Source organism: Pungitius pungitius, unplaced genomic scaffold, assembly GCF_949316345.1.
Source record: "Pungitius pungitius unplaced genomic scaffold, fPunPun2.1 scaffold_46, whole genome shotgun sequence".
Taxonomy (NCBI): domain Eukaryota; kingdom Metazoa; phylum Chordata; class Actinopteri; order Perciformes; family Gasterosteidae; genus Pungitius; species Pungitius pungitius.
Genome location: NW_026909835.1, coordinates 149,408 through 166,000, shown reverse-complemented (window position 1 = coordinate 166,000; position 16,593 = coordinate 149,408). Strand labels below are relative to the sequence as shown.

General features: G+C 43.8%; 33 non-coding genes and 1 pseudogene across 33 annotated transcripts; all 34 read right to left on the bottom strand.

Annotated features, from left to right (window-relative positions):
* Positions 1-155: 155 nt before the first annotated feature.
* Positions 156-274, bottom strand: LOC134112399 (5S ribosomal RNA). The gene has a single exon (XR_009945735.1). It is a non-coding gene; the product is annotated as a 5S ribosomal RNA (ribosomal RNA).
* Positions 275-613: 339 nt separating this feature from the next.
* LOC134112501 (5S ribosomal RNA) lies at positions 614-732 on the bottom strand. Its single transcript, XR_009945837.1, has one exon. It is a non-coding gene; the product is annotated as a 5S ribosomal RNA (ribosomal RNA).
* A 396-nt stretch (positions 733-1,128) lies between these two features.
* LOC134112398 (5S ribosomal RNA) lies at positions 1,129-1,247 on the bottom strand. Its single transcript, XR_009945734.1, has one exon. It is a non-coding gene; the product is annotated as a 5S ribosomal RNA (ribosomal RNA).
* A 396-nt stretch (positions 1,248-1,643) lies between these two features.
* LOC134112397 (5S ribosomal RNA) lies at positions 1,644-1,762 on the bottom strand. Its single transcript, XR_009945733.1, has one exon. It is a non-coding gene; the product is annotated as a 5S ribosomal RNA (ribosomal RNA).
* Positions 1,763-2,158: 396 nt separating this feature from the next.
* LOC134112396 (5S ribosomal RNA) lies at positions 2,159-2,277 on the bottom strand. Its single transcript, XR_009945732.1, has one exon. It is a non-coding gene; the product is annotated as a 5S ribosomal RNA (ribosomal RNA).
* Positions 2,278-2,616: 339 nt separating this feature from the next.
* Positions 2,617-2,735, bottom strand: LOC134112488 (5S ribosomal RNA). Its single transcript, XR_009945824.1, has one exon. It is a non-coding gene; the product is annotated as a 5S ribosomal RNA (ribosomal RNA).
* Positions 2,736-3,131: 396 nt separating this feature from the next.
* Positions 3,132-3,250, bottom strand: LOC134112395 (5S ribosomal RNA). Its single transcript, XR_009945731.1, has one exon. It is a non-coding gene; the product is annotated as a 5S ribosomal RNA (ribosomal RNA).
* A 396-nt stretch (positions 3,251-3,646) lies between these two features.
* On the bottom strand, positions 3,647-3,765 carry LOC134112393 (5S ribosomal RNA). Its single transcript, XR_009945729.1, has one exon. It is a non-coding gene; the product is annotated as a 5S ribosomal RNA (ribosomal RNA).
* A 339-nt stretch (positions 3,766-4,104) lies between these two features.
* Positions 4,105-4,223, bottom strand: LOC134112502 (5S ribosomal RNA). The gene has a single exon (XR_009945838.1). It is a non-coding gene; the product is annotated as a 5S ribosomal RNA (ribosomal RNA).
* A 396-nt stretch (positions 4,224-4,619) lies between these two features.
* On the bottom strand, positions 4,620-4,738 carry LOC134112392 (5S ribosomal RNA). Its single transcript, XR_009945728.1, has one exon. It is a non-coding gene; the product is annotated as a 5S ribosomal RNA (ribosomal RNA).
* Positions 4,739-5,077: 339 nt separating this feature from the next.
* LOC134112391 (5S ribosomal RNA) lies at positions 5,078-5,196 on the bottom strand. The gene has a single exon (XR_009945727.1). It is a non-coding gene; the product is annotated as a 5S ribosomal RNA (ribosomal RNA).
* A 339-nt stretch (positions 5,197-5,535) lies between these two features.
* LOC134112507 (5S ribosomal RNA) lies at positions 5,536-5,654 on the bottom strand (annotated as a pseudogene).
* Positions 5,655-6,050: 396 nt separating this feature from the next.
* On the bottom strand, positions 6,051-6,169 carry LOC134112390 (5S ribosomal RNA). Its single transcript, XR_009945726.1, has one exon. It is a non-coding gene; the product is annotated as a 5S ribosomal RNA (ribosomal RNA).
* Positions 6,170-6,508: 339 nt separating this feature from the next.
* Positions 6,509-6,627, bottom strand: LOC134112389 (5S ribosomal RNA). The gene has a single exon (XR_009945725.1). It is a non-coding gene; the product is annotated as a 5S ribosomal RNA (ribosomal RNA).
* A 339-nt stretch (positions 6,628-6,966) lies between these two features.
* Positions 6,967-7,085, bottom strand: LOC134112500 (5S ribosomal RNA). Its single transcript, XR_009945836.1, has one exon. It is a non-coding gene; the product is annotated as a 5S ribosomal RNA (ribosomal RNA).
* Positions 7,086-7,481: 396 nt separating this feature from the next.
* On the bottom strand, positions 7,482-7,600 carry LOC134112388 (5S ribosomal RNA). Its single transcript, XR_009945724.1, has one exon. It is a non-coding gene; the product is annotated as a 5S ribosomal RNA (ribosomal RNA).
* Positions 7,601-7,939: 339 nt separating this feature from the next.
* On the bottom strand, positions 7,940-8,058 carry LOC134112429 (5S ribosomal RNA). The gene has a single exon (XR_009945765.1). It is a non-coding gene; the product is annotated as a 5S ribosomal RNA (ribosomal RNA).
* Positions 8,059-8,454: 396 nt separating this feature from the next.
* On the bottom strand, positions 8,455-8,573 carry LOC134112387 (5S ribosomal RNA). Its single transcript, XR_009945723.1, has one exon. It is a non-coding gene; the product is annotated as a 5S ribosomal RNA (ribosomal RNA).
* A 339-nt stretch (positions 8,574-8,912) lies between these two features.
* Positions 8,913-9,031, bottom strand: LOC134112499 (5S ribosomal RNA). Its single transcript, XR_009945835.1, has one exon. It is a non-coding gene; the product is annotated as a 5S ribosomal RNA (ribosomal RNA).
* Positions 9,032-9,427: 396 nt separating this feature from the next.
* On the bottom strand, positions 9,428-9,546 carry LOC134112386 (5S ribosomal RNA). The gene has a single exon (XR_009945722.1). It is a non-coding gene; the product is annotated as a 5S ribosomal RNA (ribosomal RNA).
* A 339-nt stretch (positions 9,547-9,885) lies between these two features.
* LOC134112385 (5S ribosomal RNA) lies at positions 9,886-10,004 on the bottom strand. The gene has a single exon (XR_009945721.1). It is a non-coding gene; the product is annotated as a 5S ribosomal RNA (ribosomal RNA).
* Positions 10,005-10,400: 396 nt separating this feature from the next.
* LOC134112384 (5S ribosomal RNA) lies at positions 10,401-10,519 on the bottom strand. Its single transcript, XR_009945720.1, has one exon. It is a non-coding gene; the product is annotated as a 5S ribosomal RNA (ribosomal RNA).
* A 339-nt stretch (positions 10,520-10,858) lies between these two features.
* LOC134112382 (5S ribosomal RNA) lies at positions 10,859-10,977 on the bottom strand. The gene has a single exon (XR_009945718.1). It is a non-coding gene; the product is annotated as a 5S ribosomal RNA (ribosomal RNA).
* Positions 10,978-11,316: 339 nt separating this feature from the next.
* LOC134112498 (5S ribosomal RNA) lies at positions 11,317-11,435 on the bottom strand. Its single transcript, XR_009945834.1, has one exon. It is a non-coding gene; the product is annotated as a 5S ribosomal RNA (ribosomal RNA).
* A 396-nt stretch (positions 11,436-11,831) lies between these two features.
* LOC134112381 (5S ribosomal RNA) lies at positions 11,832-11,950 on the bottom strand. The gene has a single exon (XR_009945717.1). It is a non-coding gene; the product is annotated as a 5S ribosomal RNA (ribosomal RNA).
* A 396-nt stretch (positions 11,951-12,346) lies between these two features.
* On the bottom strand, positions 12,347-12,465 carry LOC134112380 (5S ribosomal RNA). The gene has a single exon (XR_009945716.1). It is a non-coding gene; the product is annotated as a 5S ribosomal RNA (ribosomal RNA).
* Positions 12,466-12,861: 396 nt separating this feature from the next.
* Positions 12,862-12,980, bottom strand: LOC134112379 (5S ribosomal RNA). The gene has a single exon (XR_009945715.1). It is a non-coding gene; the product is annotated as a 5S ribosomal RNA (ribosomal RNA).
* Positions 12,981-13,319: 339 nt separating this feature from the next.
* Positions 13,320-13,438, bottom strand: LOC134112497 (5S ribosomal RNA). Its single transcript, XR_009945833.1, has one exon. It is a non-coding gene; the product is annotated as a 5S ribosomal RNA (ribosomal RNA).
* Positions 13,439-13,834: 396 nt separating this feature from the next.
* Positions 13,835-13,953, bottom strand: LOC134112378 (5S ribosomal RNA). Its single transcript, XR_009945714.1, has one exon. It is a non-coding gene; the product is annotated as a 5S ribosomal RNA (ribosomal RNA).
* Positions 13,954-14,349: 396 nt separating this feature from the next.
* Positions 14,350-14,468, bottom strand: LOC134112377 (5S ribosomal RNA). The gene has a single exon (XR_009945713.1). It is a non-coding gene; the product is annotated as a 5S ribosomal RNA (ribosomal RNA).
* A 339-nt stretch (positions 14,469-14,807) lies between these two features.
* Positions 14,808-14,926, bottom strand: LOC134112496 (5S ribosomal RNA). Its single transcript, XR_009945832.1, has one exon. It is a non-coding gene; the product is annotated as a 5S ribosomal RNA (ribosomal RNA).
* Positions 14,927-15,322: 396 nt separating this feature from the next.
* LOC134112376 (5S ribosomal RNA) lies at positions 15,323-15,441 on the bottom strand. Its single transcript, XR_009945712.1, has one exon. It is a non-coding gene; the product is annotated as a 5S ribosomal RNA (ribosomal RNA).
* A 396-nt stretch (positions 15,442-15,837) lies between these two features.
* On the bottom strand, positions 15,838-15,956 carry LOC134112375 (5S ribosomal RNA). Its single transcript, XR_009945711.1, has one exon. It is a non-coding gene; the product is annotated as a 5S ribosomal RNA (ribosomal RNA).
* Positions 15,957-16,352: 396 nt separating this feature from the next.
* Positions 16,353-16,471, bottom strand: LOC134112374 (5S ribosomal RNA). The gene has a single exon (XR_009945710.1). It is a non-coding gene; the product is annotated as a 5S ribosomal RNA (ribosomal RNA).
* Between the last annotated feature and the right edge of the window lie 122 nt (positions 16,472-16,593).

The following is a 16,593-nucleotide window of genomic DNA, read 5'->3' as shown; positions in this document are numbered from 1 at the left end:
AAACGGAATCAATTTTGATGATATTGTCTAAGTTCCTTATATATCCAACGTTAAAACAACACTAAACATGCATCTCTTCGACAACGTGATATACTTTTTGTAATTTGTAGGTGTACAATCTGCGGCGCTCGGCGGCTTTCAGAGAGAAGTGAAAAAGCTTACGGCACCTGGGATTCCCAGGCGGTCTTCCATCCAGGTACTAACCAGGCCCTGCTCTGCTTAGCTTCCGAGATCAGACGAGATCGGGCGGAACCAGAGAGGTATGGCCGTAAGCTGCTTTTTATCTTTTTCCTAATCCTTTATAATGCGTCAAAAAATTATGTCACGCCTGCCGTTGGCATCTTTGTGTGGGTTAAATAAGGGTATGCAAAGAAGGCTGTGACATCCTATGCCGAAAATTGGATGGACTAGAGAAGACCCCCCCAGGAGTCCCAGCCAATCGGTGGATGGCCATTGCAGTCCCCGCCACCTCAAATGGCCTGACGATGGTATGGACGTAAGCCACCTTTCATCTTCTTCCTATTGCATCTCTTCTACAATGTGAAATACTTTTTACAATTGTGTGGGTGTACAATCTGCGGCGCTGGGCGGCTTTCGGAGAGAGAAGTGAAAAAGCTTACGGCACCTGGGATTCCCAGGCGGTCTTCCATCCAGGTACTAACCAGGCCCTGCTCTGCTTAGCTTCCGAGATCAGACGAAATCGGGCGGAACTAGAGAGGTATGGCCGTACGCTGCTTTTTATCTTTTTCCTAATCCTTTAAAACGTGTCAAAGATAATCAGAAGAGTTTCTTTTTCTAAAATTGAAGCAGTTCTTAGGATTGGCAAGAGAGGTTCCTAAAACCTGAAGGTAACTTTACTTTTCTTCACTGGCAATTCTAACATGTTGGGTTAGCACCTGTATTTCAACGGCTAAATTACAAACAAAAGTATGCCAATTGTTAAATGTTGATCAACACTAATTTAGCAACCATGAAACGGAATCAATTTTGATGATATTGTCTAAGTTCCTTATATATCCAACGTTAAAACAACACTAAACATGCATCTCTTCGACAATGTGATGTACTTTTTGTAATTTGTAGGTGTACAATCTGCGGCGCTCGGCGGCTTTCAGAGAGAAGTGAAAAAGCTTACGGCACCTGGGATTCCCAGGCGGTCTTCCATCCAGGTACTAACCAGGCCCTGCTCTGCTTAGCTTCCGAGATCAGACGAGATCGGGCGGAACCAGAGAGGTATGGCCGTAAGCTGCTTTTTATCTTTTTCCTAATCCTTTAAAACGTGTCAAAGATAATCAGAAGAGTTTCTTTTTCTAAAATTGAAGCAGTTCTTAGGATTGGCAAGAGAGGTTCCTAAAACCTGAAGGTAACTTTACTTTTCTTCACTGGCAATTCTAACATGTTGGGTTAGCACCTGTATTTCAACGGCTAAATTACAAACAAAAGTATGCCAATTGTTAAATGTTGATCAACACTAATTTAGCAACCATGAAACGGAATCAATTTTGATGATATTGTCTAAGTTCCTTATATATCCAACGTTAAAACAACACTAAACATGCATCTCTTCGACAATGTGATGTACTTTTTGTAATTTGTAGGTGTACAATCTGCGGCGCTCGGCGGCTTTCAGAGAGAAGTGAAAAAGCTTACGGCACCTGGGATTCCCAGGCGGTCTTCCATCCAGGTACTAACCAGGCCCTGCTCTGCTTAGCTTCCGAGATCAGACGAGATCGGGCGGAACCAGAGAGGTATGGCCGTAAGCTGCTTTTTATCTTTTTCCTAATCCTTTAAAACGTGTCAAAGATAATCAGAAGAGTTTCTTTTTCTAAAATTGAAGCAGTTCTTAGGATTGGCAAGAGAGGTTCCTAAAACCTGAAGGTAACTTTACTTTTCTTCACTGGCAATTCTAACATGTTGGGTTAGCACCTGTATTTCAACGGCTAAATTACAAACAAAAGTATGCCAATTGTTAAATGTTGATCAACACTAATTTAGCAACCATGAAACGGAATCAATTTTGATGATATTGTCTAAGTTCCTTATAAATCCAACGTTAAAACAACACTAAACATGCATCTCTTCGACAACGTGATATACTTTTTGTAATTTGTAGGTGTACAATCTGCGGCGCTCGGCGGCTTTCAGAGAGAAGTGAAAAAGCTTACGGCACCTGGGATTCCCAGGCGGTCTTCCATCCAGGTACTAACCAGGCCCTGCTCTGCTTAGCTTCCGAGATCAGACGAGATCGGGCGGAACCAGAGAGGTATGGCCGTAAGCTGCTTTTTATCTTTTTCCTAATCCTTTATAATGCGTCAAAAAATTATGTCACGCCTGCCGTTGGCATCTTTGTGTGGGTTAAATAAGGGTATGCAAAGAAGGCTGTGATATCCTATGCCGAAAATTGGATGGACTAGAGAAGACCCGCCCAGGAGTCCCAGCCAATCGGTGGATGGCCATTGCAGTCCCCGCCACCTCAAATGGCCTGACGATGGTATGGACGTAAGCCACCTTTCATCTTCTTCCTATTGCATCTCTTCTACAATGTGAAATACTTTTTACAATTGTGTAGGTGTACAATCTGCGGCGCTGGGCGGCTTTCGGAGAGAGAAGTGAAAAAGCTTACGGCACCTGGGATTCCCAGGCGGTCTTCCATCCAGGTACTAACCAGGCCCTGCTCTGCTTAGCTTCCGAGATCAGACAAAATCGGGCGGAACCAGAGAGGTATGGCCGTAAGCTGCTTTTTATCTTTTTCCTAATCCTTTAAAACGTGTCAAAGATAATCAGAAGAGTTTCTTTTTCTAAAATTGAAGCAGTTCTTAGGATTGGCAAGAGAGGTTCCTAAAACCTGAAGGTAACTTTACTTTTCTTCACTGGCAATTCTAACATGTTGGGTTAGCACCTGTATTTCAACGGCTAAATTACAAACAAAAGTATGCCAATTGTTAAATGTTGATCAACACTAATTTAGCAACCATGAAACGGAATCAATTTTGATGATATTGTCTAAGTTCCTTATATATCCAACGTTAAAACAACACTAAACATGCATCTCTTCGACAATGTGATGTACTTTTTGTAATTTGTAGGTGTACAATCTGCGGCGCTCGGCGGCTTTCAGAGAGAAGTGAAAAAGCTTACGGCACCTGGGATTCCCAGGCGGTCTTCCATCCAGGTACTAACCAGGCCCTGCTCTGCTTAGCTTCCGAGATCAGACGAGATCGGGCGGAACCAGAGAGGTATGGCCGTAAGCTGCTTTTTATCTTTTTCCTAATCCTTTAAAACGTGTCAAAGATAATCAGAAGAGTTTCTTTTTCTAAAATTGAAGCAGTTCTTAGGATTGGCAAGAGAGGTTCCTAAAACCTGAAGGTAACTTTACTTTTCTTCACTGGCAATTCTAACATGTTGGGTTAGCACCTGTATTTCAACGGCTAAATTACAAACAAAAGTATGCCAATTGTTAAATGTTGATCAACACTAATTTAGCAACCATGAAACGGAATCAATTTTGATGATATTGTCTAAGTTCCTTATAAATCCAACGTTAAAACAACACTAAACATGCATCTCTTCGACAACGTGATATACTTTTTGTAATTTGTAGGTGTACAATCTGCGGCGCTCGGCGGCTTTCAGAGAGAAGTGAAAAAGCTTACGGCACCTGGGATTCCCAGGCGGTCTTCCATCCAGGTACTAACCAGGCCCTGCTCTGCTTAGCTTCCGAGATCAGACGAGATCGGGCGGAACCAGAGAGGTATGGCCGTAAGCTGCTTTTTATCTTTTTCCTAATCCTTTATAATGCGTCAAAAAATTATGTCACGCCTGCCGTTGGCATCTTTGTGTGGGTTAAATAAGGGTATGCAAAGAAGGCTGTGATATCCTATGCCGAAAATTGGATGGACTAGAGAAGACCCGCCCAGGAGTCCCAGCCAATCGGTGGATGGCCATTGCAGTCCCCGCCACCTCAAATGGCCTGACGATGGTATGGACGTAAGCCACCTTTCATCTTCTTCCTATTGCATCTCTTCTACAATGTGAAATACTTTTTACAATTGTGTAGGTGTACAATCTGCGGCGCTGGGCGGCTTTCGGAGAGAGAAGTGAAAAAGCTTACGGCACCTGGGATTCCCAGGCGGTCTTCCATCCAGGTACTAACCAGGCCCTGCTCTGCTTAGCTTCCGAGATCAGACAAAATCGGGCGGAACCAGAGAGGTATGGCCGTACGCTGCTTTTTATCTTTTTCCTAATCCTTTAAAACGTGTCAAAGATAATCAGAAGAGTTTCTTTTTCTAAAATTGAAGCAGTTCTTAGGATTGGCAAGAGAGGTTCCTAAAACCTGAAGGTAACTTTACTTTTCTTCACTGGCAATTCTAACATGTTGGGTTAGCACCTGTATTTCAACGGCTAAATTACAAACAAAAGTATGCCAATTGTTAAATGTTGATCAACACTAATTTAGCAACCATGAAACGGAATCAATTTTGATGATATTGTCTAAGTTCCTTATATATCCAACGTTAAAACAACACTAAACATGCATCTCTTCGACAATGTGATGTACTTTTTGTAATTTGTAGGTGTACAATCTGCGGCGCTCGGCGGCTTTCAGAGAGAAGTGAAAAAGCTTACGGCACCTGGGATTCCCAGGCGGTCTTCCATCCAGGTACTAACCAGGCCCTGCTCTGCTTAGCTTCCGAGATCAGACGAGATCGGGCGGAACCAGAGAGGTATGGCCGTAAGCTGCTTTTTATCTTTTTCCTAATCCTTTATAATGCGTCAAAAAATTATGTCACGCCTGCCGTTGGCATCTTTGTGTGGGTTAAATAAGGGTATGCAAAGCAGGCTGTGACATCCTATGCCGAAAATTGGATGGACTAGAGAAGACCCGCCCAGGAGTCCCAGCCAATCGGTGGATGGCCATTGCAGTCCCCGCCACCTCAAATGGCCTGACGATGGTATGGACGTAAGCCACCTTTCATCTTCTTCCTATTGCATCTCTTCTACAATGTGAAATACTTTTTACAATTGTGTAGGTGTACAATCTGCGGCGCTGGGCGGCTTTCGGAGAGAGAAGTGAAAAAGCTTACGGCACCTGGGATTCCCAGGCGGTCTTCCATCCAGGTACTAACCAGGCCCTGCTCTGCTTAGCTTCCGAGATCAGACGAGATCGGGCGGAACCAGAGAGGTATGGCCGTAAGCTGCTTTTTATCTTTTTCCTAATCCTTTATAATGCGTCAAAAAATTATGTCACGCCTGCCGTTGGCATCTTTGTGTGGGTTAAATAAGGGTATGCAAAGAAGGCTGTGACATCCTATGCCGAAAATTGGATGGACTAGAGAAGACCCGCCCAGGAGTCCCAGCCAATCGGTGGATGGCCATTGCAGTCCCCGCCACCTCAAATGGCCTGACGATGGTATGGACATAAGCCACCTTTCATCTTCTTCCTATTGCATCTCTTCTACAATGTGAAATACTTTTTACAATTGTGTGGGTGTACAATCTGCGGCGCTGGGCGGCTTTCGGAGAGAGAAGTGAAAAAGCTTACGGCACCTGGGATTCCCAGGCGGTCTTCCATCCAGGTACTAACCAGGCCCTGCTCTGTTTAGCTTCCGAGATCAGACGAAATCGGGCGGAACTAGAGAGGTATGGCCGTACGCTGCTTTTTATCTTTTTCCTAATCCTTTAAAACGTGTCAAAGATAATCAGAAGAGTTTCTTTTTCTAAAATTGAAGCAGTTCTTAGGATTGGCAAGAGAGGTTCCTAAAACCTGAAGGTAACTTTACTTTTCTTCACTGGCAATTCTAACATGTTGGGTTAGCACCTGTATTTCAATGGCTAAATTACAAACAAAAGTATGCCAATTGTTAAATGTTGATCAACACTAATTTAGCAACCATGAAACGGAATCAATTTTGATGATATTGTCTAAGTTCCTTATATATCCAACGTTAAAACAACACTAAACATGCATCTCTTCGACAATGTGATGTACTTTTTGTAATTTGTAGGTGTACAATCTGCGGCGCTCGGCGGCTTTCAGAGAGAAGTGAAAAAGCTTACGGCACCTGGGATTCCCAGGCGGTCTTCCATCCAGGTACTAACCAGGCCCTGCTCTGCTTAGCTTCCGAGATCAGACGAGATCGGGCGGAACCAGAGAGGTATGGCCGTAAGCTGCTTTTGATCTTTTTCCTAATCCTTTATAATGCGTCAAAAAATTATGTCACGCCTGCCGTTGGCATCTTTGTGTGGGTTAAATAAGGGTATGCAAAGAAGGCTGTGACATCCTATGCCGAAAATTGGATGGACTAGAGAAGACCCGCCCAGGAGTCCCAGCCAATCGGTGGATGGCCATTGCAGTCCCCGCCACCTCAAATGGCCTGACGATGGTATGGACATAAGCCACCTTTCATCTTCTTCCTATTGCATCTCTTCTACAATGTGAAATACTTTTTACAATTGTGTAGGTGTACAATCTGCGGCGCTGGGCGGCTTTCGGAGAGAGAAGTGAAAAAGCTTACGGCACCTGGGATTCCCAGGCGGTCTTCCATCCAGGTACTAACCAGGCCCTGCTCTGCTTAGCTTCCGAGATCAGACGAGATCGGGCGGAACCAGAGAGGTATGGCCGTAAGCTGCTTTTTATCTTTTTCCTAATCCTTTATAATGCGTCAAAAAATTATGTCACGCCTGCCGTTGGCATCTTTGTGTGGGTTAAATAAGGGTATGCAAAGAAGGCTGTGACATCCTATGCCGAAAATTGGATGGACTAGAGAAGACCCGCCCAGGAGTCCCAGCCAATCGGTGGATGGCCATTGCAGTCCCCGCCACCTCAAATGGCCTGACGATGGTATGGACATAAGCCACCTTTCATCTTCTTCCTATTGCATCTCTTCTACAATGTGAAATACTTTTTACAATTGTGTGGGTGTACAATCTGCGGCGCTGGGCGGCTTTCGGAGAGAGAAGTGAAAAAGCTTACGGCACCTGGGATTCCCAGGCGGTCTTCCATCCAGGTACTAACCAGGCCCTGCTCTGCTTAGCTTCCGAGATCAGACGAAATCGGGCGGAACTAGAGAGGTATGGCCGTACGCTGCTTTTTATCTTTTTCCTAATCCTTTAAAACGTGTCAAAGATAATCAGAAGAGTTTCTTTTTCTAAAATTGAAGCAGTTCTTAGGATTGGCAAGAGAGGTTCCTAAAACCTGAAGGTAACTTTACTTTTCTTCACTGGCAATTCTAACATGTTGGGTTAGCACCTGTATTTCAACGGCTAAATTACAAACAAAAGTATGCCAATTGTTAAATGTTGATCAACACTAATTTAGCAACCATGAAACGGAATCAATTTTGATGATATTGTCTAAGTTCCTTATATATCCAACGTTAAAACAACACTAAACATGCATCTCTTCGACAATGTGATGTACTTTTTGTAATTTGTAGGTGTACAATCTGCGGCGCTCGGCGGCTTTCAGAGAGAAGTGAAAAAGCTTACGGCACCTGGGATTCCCAGGCGGTCTTCCATCCAGGTACTAACCAGGCCCTGCTCTGCTTAGCTTCCGAGATCAGACGAGATCGGGCGGAACCAGAGAGGTATGGCCGTAAGCTGCTTTTTATCTTTTTCCTAATCCTTTATAATGCGTCAAAAAATTATGTCACGCCTGCCGTTGGCATCTTTGTGTGGGTTAAATAAGGGTATGCAAAGAAGGCTGTGACATCCTATGCCGAAAATTGGATGGACTAGAGAAGACCCGCCCAGGAGTCCCAGCCAATCGGTGGATGGCCATTGCAGTCCCCGCCACCTCAAATGGCCTGACGATGGTATGGACGTAAGCCACCTTTCATCTTCTTCCTATTGCATCTCTTCTACAATGTGAAATACTTTTTACAATTGTGTGGGTGTACAATCTGCGGCGCTGGGCGGCTTTCGGAGAGAGAAGTGAAAAAGCTTACGGCACCTGGGATTCCCAGGCAGTCTTCCATCCAGGTACTAACCAGGCCCTGCTCTGCTTAGCTTCCGAGATCAGACGAGATCGGGCGGAACCAGAGAGGTATGGCCGTAAGCTGCTTTTTATCTTTTTCCTAATCCTTTAGAACGTGTCAAAGATAATCAGAAAAGTTTCTTTTTCTAAAATTGAAGCAGTTCTTAGGATTGGCAAGAGAGGTTCCTAAAACCTGAAGGTAACTTTACTTTTCTTCACTGGCAATTCTAACATGTTGGGTTAGCACCTGTATTTCAATGGCTAAATTACAAACAAAAGTATGCCAATTGTTAAATGTTGATCAACACTAATTTAGCAACCATGAAACGGAATCAATTTTGATGATATTGTCTAAGTTCCTTATATATCCAACGTTAAAACAACACTAAACATGCATCTCTTCGACAATGTGATGTACTTTTTGTAATTTGTAGGTGTACAATCTGCGGCGCTCGGCGGCTTTCAGAGAGAAGTGAAAAAGCTTACGGCACCTGGGATTCCCAGGCGGTCTTCCATCCAGGTACTAACCAGGCCCTGCTCTGCTTAGCTTCCGAGATCAGACGAGATCGGGCGGAACCAGAGAGGTATGGCCGTAAGCTGCTTTTGATCTTTTTCCTAATCCTTTATAATGCGTCAAAAAATTATGTCACGCCTGCCGTTGGCATCTTTGTGTGGGTTAAATAAGGGTATGCAAAGAAGGCTGTGACATCCTATGCCGAAAATTGGATGGACTAGAGAAGACCCGCCCAGGAGTCCCAGCCAATCGGTGGATGGCCATTGCAGTCCCCGCCACCTCAAATGGCCTGACGATGGTATGGACATAAGCCACCTTTCATCTTCTTCCTATTGCATCTCTTCTACAATGTGAAATACTTTTTACAATTGTGTAGGTGTACAATCTGCGGCGCTGGGCGGCTTTCGGAGAGAGAAGTGAAAAAGCTTACGGCACCTGGGATTCCCAGGCGGTCTTCCATCCAGGTACTAACCAGGCCCTGCTCTGCTTAGCTTCCGAGATCAGACGAAATCGGGCGGAACTAGAGAGGTATGGCCGTACGCTGCTTTTTATCTTTTTCCTAATCCTTTAAAACGTGTCAAAGATAATCAGAAGAGTTTCTTTTTCTAAAATTGAAGCAGTTCTTAGGATTGGCAAGAGAGGTTCCTAAAACCTGAAGGTAACTTTACTTTTCTTCACTGGCAATTCTAACATGTTGGGTTAGCACCTGTATTTCAACGGCTAAATTACAAACAAAAGTATGCCAATTGTTAAATGTTGATCAACACTAATTTAGCAACCATGAAACGGAATCAATTTTGATGATATTGTCTAAGTTCCTTATATATCCAACGTTAAAACAACACTAAACATGCATCTCTTCGACAATGTGATGTACTTTTTGTAATTTGTAGGTGTACAATCTGCGGCGCTCGGCGGCTTTCAGAGAGAAGTGAAAAAGCTTACGGCACCTGGGATTCCCAGGCGGTCTTCCATCCAGGTACTAACCAGGCCCTGCTCTGCTTAGCTTCCGAGATCAGACGAGATCGGGCGGAACCAGAGAGGTATGGCCGTAAGCTGCTTTTTATCTTTTTCCTAATCCTTTATAATGCGTCAAAAAATTATGTCACGCCTGCCGTTGGCATCTTTGTGTGGGTTAAATAAGGGTATGCAAAGAAGGCTGTGACATCCTATGCCGAAAATTGGATGGACTAGAGAAGACCCGCCCAGGAGTCCCAGCCAATCGGTGGATGGCCATTGCAGTCCCCGCCACCTCAAATGGCCTGACGATGGTATGGACGTAAGCCACCTTTCATCTTCTTCCTATTGCATCTCTTCTACAATGTGAAATACTTTTTACAATTGTGTGGGTGTACAATCTGCGGCGCTGGGCGGCTTTCGGAGAGAGAAGTGAAAAAGCTTACGGCACCTGGGATTCCCAGGCGGTCTTCCATCCAGGTACTAACCAGGCCCTGCTCTGCTTAGCTTCCGAGATCAGACGAGATCGGGCGGAACCAGAGAGGTATGGCCGTAAGCTGCTTTTTATCTTTTTCCTAATCCTTTAGAACGTGTCAAAGATAATCAGAAAAGTTTCTTTTTCTAAAATTGAAGCAGTTCTTAGGATTGGCAAGAGAGGTTCCTAAAACCTGAAGGTAACTTTACTTTTCTTCACTGGCAATTCTAACATGTTGGGTTAGCACCTGTATTTCAACGGCTAAATTACAAACAAAAGTATGCCAATTGTTAAATGTTGATCAACACTAATTTAGCAACCATGAAACGGAATCAATTTTGATGATATTGTCTAAGTTCCTTATATATCCAACGTTAAAACAACTCTAAACATGCATCTCTTCGACAATGTGATGTACTTTTTGTAATTTGTAGGTGTACAATCTGCGGCGCTCGGCGGCTTTCAGAGAGAAGTGAAAAAGCTTACGGCACCTGGGATTCCCAGGCGGTCTTCCATCCAGGTACTAACCAGGCCCTGCTCTGCTTAGCTTCCGAGATCAGACGAGATCGGGCGGAACCAGAGAGGTATGGCCGTAAGCTGCTTTTTATCTTTTTCCTAATCCTTTATAATGCGTCAAAAAATTATGTCACGCCTGCCGTTGGCATCTTTGTGTGGGTTAAATAAGGGTATGCAAAGCAGGCTGTGACATCCTATGCCGAAAATTGGATGGACTAGAGAAGACCCGCCCAGGAGTCCCAGCCAATCGGTGGATGGCCATTGCAGTCCCCGCCACCTCAAATGGCCTGACGATGGTATGGACGTAAGCCACCTTTCATCTTCTTCCTATTGCATCTCTTCTACAATGTGAAATACTTTTTACAATTGTGTAGGTGTACAATCTGCGGCGCTGGGCGGCTTTCGGAGAGAGAAGTGAAAAAGCTTACGGCACCTGGGATTCCCAGGCGGTCTTCCATCCAGGTACTAACCAGGCCCTGCTCTGCTTAGCTTCCGAGATCAGACGAGATCGGGCGGAACCAGAGAGGTATGGCCGTAAGCTGCTTTTTATCTTTTTCCTAATCCTTTATAATGCGTCAAAAAATTATGTCACGCCTGCCGTTGGCATCTTTGTGTGGGTTAAATAAGGGTATGCAAAGAAGGCTGTGACATCCTATGCCGAAAATTGGATGGACTAGAGAAGACCCGCCCAGGAGTCCCAGCCAATCGGTGGATGGCCATTGCAGTCCCCGCCACCTCAAATGGCCTGACGATGGTATGGACATAAGCCACCTTTCATCTTCTTCCTATTGCATCTCTTCTACAATGTGAAATACTTTTTACAATTGTGTGGGTGTACAATCTGCGGCGCTGGGCGGCTTTCGGAGAGAGAAGTGAAAAAGCTTACGGCACCTGGGATTCCCAGGCGGTCTTCCATCCAGGTACTAACCAGGCCCTGCTCTGCTTAGCTTCCGAGATCAGACGAAATCGGGCGGAACTAGAGAGGTATGGCCGTACGCTGCTTTTTATCTTTTTCCTAATCCTTTAAAACGTGTCAAAGATAATCAGAAGAGTTTCTTTTTCTAAAATTGAAGCAGTTCTTAGGATTGGCAAGAGAGGTTCCTAAAACCTGAAGGTAACTTTACTTTTCTTCACTGGCAATTCTAACATGTTGGGTTAGCACCTGTATTTCAACGGCTAAATTACAAACAAAAGTATGCCAATTGTTAAATGTTGATCAACACTAATTTAGCAACCATGAAACGGAATCAATTTTGATGATATTGTCTAAGTTCCTTATATATCCAACGTTAAAACAACACTAAACATGCATCTCTTCGACAATGTGATGTACTTTTTGTAATTTGTAGGTGTACAATCTGCGGCGCTCGGCGGCTTTCAGAGAGAAGTGAAAAAGCTTACGGCACCTGGGATTCCCAGGCGGTCTTCCATCCAGGTACTAACCAGGCCCTGCTCTGCTTAGCTTCCGAGATCAGACGAGATCGGGCGGAACCAGAGAGGTATGGCCGTAAGCTGCTTTTTATCTTTTTCCTAATCCTTTAAAACGTGTCAAAGATAATCAGAAGAGTTTCTTTTTCTAAAATTGAAGCAGTTCTTAGGATTGGCAAGAGAGGTTCCTAAAACCTGAAGGTAACTTTACTTTTCTTCACTGGCAATTCTAACATGTTGGGTTAGCACCTGTATTTCAACGGCTAAATTACAAACAAAAGTATGCCAATTGTTAAATGTTGATCAACACTAATTTAGCAACCATGAAACGGAATCAATTTTGATGATATTGTCTAAGTTCCTTATATATCCAACGTTAAAACAACACTAAACATGCATCTCTTCGACAATGTGATGTACTTTTTGTAATTTGTAGGTGTACAATCTGCGGCGCTCGGCGGCTTTCAGAGAGAAGTGAAAAAGCTTACGGCACCTGGGATTCCCAGGCGGTCTTCCATCCAGGTACTAACCAGGCCCTGCTCTGCTTAGCTTCCGAGATCAGACGAGATCGGGCGGAACCAGAGAGGTATGGCCGTAAGCTGCTTTTTATCTTTTTCCTAATCCTTTAAAACGTGTCAAAGATAATCAGAAGAGTTTCTTTTTCTAAAATTGAAGCAGTTCTTAGGATTGGCAAGAGAGGTTCCTAAAACCTGAAGGTAACTTTACTTTTCTTCACTGGCAATTCTAACATGTTGGGTTAGCACCTGTATTTCAACGGCTAAATTACAAACAAAAGTATGCCAATTGTTAAATGTTGATCAACACTAATTTAGCAACCATGAAACGGAATCAATTTTGATGATATTGTCTAAGTTCCTTATATATCCAACGTTAAAACAACACTAAACATGCATCTCTTCGACAACGTGATATACTTTTTGTAATTTGTAGGTGTACAATCTGCGGCGCTCGGCGGCTTTCAGAGAGAAGTGAAAAAGCTTACGGCACCTGGGATTCCCAGGCGGTCTTCCATCCAGGTACTAACCAGGCCCTGCTCTGCTTAGCTTCCGAGATCAGACGAGATCGGGCGGAACCAGAGAGGTATGGCCGTAAGCTGCTTTTTATCTTTTTCCTAATCCTTTATAATGCGTCAAAAAATTATGTCACGCCTGCCGTTGGCATCTTTGTGTGGGTTAAATAAGGGTATGCAAAGAAGGCTGTGACATCCTATGCCGAAAATTGGATGGACTAGAGAAGACCCGCCCAGGAGTCCCAGCCAATCGGTGGATGGCCATTGCAGTCCCCGCCACCTCAAATGGCCTGACGATGGTATGGACGTAAGCCACCTTTCATCTTCTTCCTATTGCATCTCTTCTACAATGTGAAATACTTTTTACAATTGTGTGGGTGTACAATCTGCGGCGCTGGGCGGCTTTCGGAGAGAGAAGTGAAAAAGCTTACGGCACCTGGGATTCCCAGGCGGTCTTCCATCCAGGTACTAACCAGGCCCTGCTCTGCTTAGCTTCCGAGATCAGACGAAATCGGGCGGAACTAGAGAGGTATGGCCGTACGCTGCTTTTTATCTTTTTCCTAATCCTTTAAAACGTGTCAAAGATAATCAGAAGAGTTTCTTTTTCTAAAATTGAAGCAGTTCTTAGGATTGGCAAGAGAGGTTCCTAAAACCTGAAGGTAACTTTACTTTTCTTCACTGGCAATTCTAACATGTTGGGTTAGCACCTGTATTTCAACGGCTAAATTACAAACAAAAGTATGCCAATTGTTAAATGTTGATCAACACTAATTTAGCAACCATGAAACGGAATCAATTTTGATGATATTGTCTAAGTTCCTTATATATCCAACGTTAAAACAACACTAAACATGCATCTCTTCGACAATGTGATGTACTTTTTGTAATTTGTAGGTGTACAATCTGCGGCGCTCGGCGGCTTTCAGAGAGAAGTGAAAAAGCTTACGGCACCTGGGATTCCCAGGCGGTCTTCCATCCAGGTACTAACCAGGCCCTGCTCTGCTTAGCTTCCGAGATCAGACGAGATCGGGCGGAACCAGAGAGGTATGGCCGTAAGCTGCTTTTTATCTTTTTCCTAATCCTTTAAAACGTGTCAAAGATAATCAGAAGAGTTTCTTTTTCTAAAATTGAAGCAGTTCTTAGGATTGGCAAGAGAGGTTCCTAAAACCTGAAGGTAACTTTACTTTTCTTCACTGGCAATTCTAACATGTTGGGTTAGCACCTGTATTTCAACGGCTAAATTACAAACAAAAGTATGCCAATTGTTAAATGTTGATCAACACTAATTTAGCAACCATGAAACGGAATCAATTTTGATGATATTGTCTAAGTTCCTTATATATCCAACGTTAAAACAACACTAAACATGCATCTCTTCGACAACGTGATATACTTTTTGTAATTTGTAGGTGTACAATCTGCGGCGCTCGGCGGCTTTCAGAGAGAAGTGAAAAAGCTTACGGCACCTGGGATTCCCAGGCGGTCTTCCATCCAGGTACTAACCAGGCCCTGCTCTGCTTAGCTTCCGAGATCAGACGAGATCGGGCGGAACCAGAGAGGTATGGCCGTAAGCTGCTTTTTATCTTTTTCCTAATCCTTTATAATGCGTCAAAAAATTATGTCACGCCTGCCGTTGGCATCTTTGTGTGGGTTAAATAAGGGTATGCAAAGAAGGCTGTGACATCCTATGCCGAAAATTGGATGGACTAGAGAAGACCCCCCCAGGAGTCCCAGCCAATCGGTGGATGGCCATTGCAGTCCCCGCCACCTCAAATGGCCTGACGATGGTATGGACGTAAGCCACCTTTCATCTTCTTCCTATTGCATCTCTTCTACAATGTGAAATACTTTTTACAATTGTGTGGGTGTACAATCTGCGGCGCTGGGCGGCTTTCGGAGAGAGAAGTGAAAAAGCTTACGGCACCTGGGATTCCCAGGCGGTCTTCCATCCAGGTACTAACCAGGCCCTGCTCTGCTTAGCTTCCGAGATCAGACGAAATCGGGCGGAACTAGAGAGGTATGGCCGTACGCTGCTTTTTATCTTTTTCCTAATCCTTTAAAACGTGTCAAAGATAATCAGAAGAGTTTCTTTTTCTAAAATTGAAGCAGTTCTTAGGATTGGCAAGAGAGGTTCCTAAAACCTGAAGGTAACTTTACTTTTCTTCACTGGCAATTCTAACATGTTGGGTTAGCACCTGTATTTCAACGGCTAAATTACAAACAAAAGTATGCCAATTGTTAAATGTTGATCAACACTAATTTAGCAACCATGAAACGGAATCAATTTTGATGATATTGTCTAAGTTCCTTATATATCCAACGTTAAAACAACACTAAACATGCATCTCTTCGACAATGTGATGTACTTTTTGTAATTTGTAGGTGTACAATCTGCGGCGCTCGGCGGCTTTCAGAGAGAAGTGAAAAAGCTTACGGCACCTGGGATTCCCAGGCGGTCTTCCATCCAGGTACTAACCAGGCCCTGCTCTGCTTAGCTTCCGAGATCAGACGAGATCGGGCGGAACCAGAGAGGTATGGCCGTAAGCTGCTTTTTATCTTTTTCCTAATCCTTTAAAACGTGTCAAAGATAATCAGAAGAGTTTCTTTTTCTAAAATTGAAGCAGTTCTTAGGATTGGCAAGAGAGGTTCCTAAAACCTGAAGGTAACTTTACTTTTCTTCACTGGCAATTCTAACATGTTGGGTTAGCACCTGTATTTCAACGGCTAAATTACAAACAAAAGTATGCCAATTGTTAAATGTTGATCAACACTAATTTAGCAACCATGAAACGGAATCAATTTTGATGATATTGTCTAAGTTCCTTATATATCCAACGTTAAAACAACACTAAACATGCATCTCTTCGACAATGTGATGTACTTTTTGTAATTTGTAGGTGTACAATCTGCGGCGCTCGGCGGCTTTCAGAGAGAAGTGAAAAAGCTTACGGCACCTGGGATTCCCAGGCGGTCTTCCATCCAGGTACTAACCAGGCCCTGCTCTGCTTAGCTTCCGAGATCAGACGAGATCGGGCGGAACCAGAGAGGTATGGCCGTAAGCTGCTTTTTATCTTTTTCCTAATCCTTTAAAACGTGTCAAAGATAATCAGAAGAGTTTCTTTTTCTAAAATTGAAGCAGTTCTTAGGATTGGCAAGAGAGGTTCCTAAAACCTGAAGGTAACTTTACTTTTCTTCACTGGCAATTCTAACATGTTGGGTTAGCACCTGTATTTCAACGGCTAAATTACAAACAAAAGTATGCCAATTGTTAAATGTTGATCAACACTAATTTAGCAACCATGAAACGGAATCAATTTTGATGATATTGTCTAAGTTCCTTATAAATCCAACGTTAAAACAACACTAAACATGCATCTCTTCGACAACGTGATATACTTTTTGTAATTTGTAGGTGTACAATCTGCGGCGCTCGGCGGCTTTCAGAGAGAAGTGAAAAAGCTTACGGCACCTGGGATTCCCAGGCGGTCTTCCATCCAGGTACTAACCAGGCCCTGCTCTGCTTAGCTTCCGAGATCAGACGAGATCGGGCGGAACCAGAGAGGTATGGCCGTAAGCTGCTTTTTATCTTTTTCCTAATCCTTTATAATGCGTCAAAAAATTATGTCACGCCTGCCGTTGGCATCTTTGTGTGGGTTAAATAAGGGTATGCAAAGAAGGCTGTGATATCCTATGCCGAA